We start from the raw sequence: 1625 nt of genomic DNA on the forward strand, positions 1-1625 counted from the left end.
CTTTGACAGATGCCCAGAATCACTGATAGGTCTCTCTAGACCCACGACTATAGATAGGAATGCCGTTTAGGGGTATAACATGGTTGTTTAGTTTCCCCAATTACTGTTCAGAACACATAAGGAAGTCAGGGAGGAGCCAGTCCGTGTTCACTAACTGAGAGTTCTTCATTGTAGTAGAAAACTGCCTGCCAAAGGACACTGTTAGGACAAAACAGCAAGGAACAGATTTGGAAAAGGTCTGCACCAATCCTCCATCTGATAGAGGGCTATTACCAATACACACAAAGAACTCAAAAACTAGACTTCAGAGAGACAAATAACCCTATTAAAATTATGTTCCAGAACTAAACAAAGATTTCTCAACTGAGGAAAATCAAATATCCGAGAAGCATCTAAAGAAATGTTCAACATACTTAGTCATCATGGAAATGTAAATGAAAACAACCCTGAGATTCCACTTCACACATGTAAGAATGTCTGAGATAAAAAACTCAGGAGACAGCGGATGTTGATAAAGATGTCAAGGAAGAGGAATGATCCTTCTTCGTTGGTGGGATTACAAACTGGTTCAACAATTCTGAAAATGAGTCTGGAGATTCCTCAGAAAATTGGAAATTGCACTTCCTGAGGACCCAGATATACCTATCCTTGGCATATAACCAAAGGATGCTCCAACATGCAAAAAAGACACATGCTCAACTATGTTCATAGCAGCCTTATTCATGATACCAGGAGCTTGAAGGAAGCCTAATGGCACTCATCAGAGGAATGGATACAGAAAATGTAGTACATCTACACAACGGTGTACTATTCGGCTATCAAAAGCAATGATTTCAAGAAATTCATCGACAAATGGATTGAACTAGAAAATGTAATACTAACTGAGGTAACACAACCACAGAAAAACACACATGGTATGAAATCACCGAAAATAGATATTGCCACAAAAGCTCCAATTACCGAAGATGCAGACTACAGACCACTGGAATCCCAAGAAGGACACCAAAAATATGGATGCTTCATTCGTTTTTGAAAGGGGGAACAAAAATATCTTTGAATTTAGAGTGGAAACTGAATAAACCCGATTCTGAGCATTACGTCCACATTGAAAATATATATATTAAATATATAATATATATAATATATAAGAAAAACTATATATATATACATATATATATATATATATATATATATCATGAAAACCAGAAGCTAAGAATTGCATGCTGCCAGGAACCAGATATAAATCTTTCCTGAGAGACACAGCTAGAATCTGTCCAAAACCGAAGTGAATGCTTGTGGCAGAGCAGTGAACTGAAAACGGATCTCTTGTTGGTAGATTTTGAGAAAGGATTACAAGAGCTGAAGGGGCTTTCAAACCTATAAGAACAACGATGCCAATGAACCAGAGCTTTCTGGTACTAAACTAATATTCAAAGACTGTGCATGGACAGACCTATGGCTCCATCTGCATATGTAGCAGAGCATGGCCATGTTGGGAACAAATGGAAGGAGAAGTTCCTGGTCCAACCTAAGTTTAACTCTCAGTTCAAGGGAATATCAAGGTGCACTAAGGGAGGTTATAGAAGAAGGGTAGGAGGACCAGTTAGGTCCTTTATGGACAGGAA

Source organism: Rattus norvegicus, chromosome 3 (assembly GCF_036323735.1).
Source record: "Rattus norvegicus strain BN/NHsdMcwi chromosome 3, GRCr8, whole genome shotgun sequence".
NCBI classification, from domain to species: domain Eukaryota; kingdom Metazoa; phylum Chordata; class Mammalia; order Rodentia; family Muridae; genus Rattus; species Rattus norvegicus.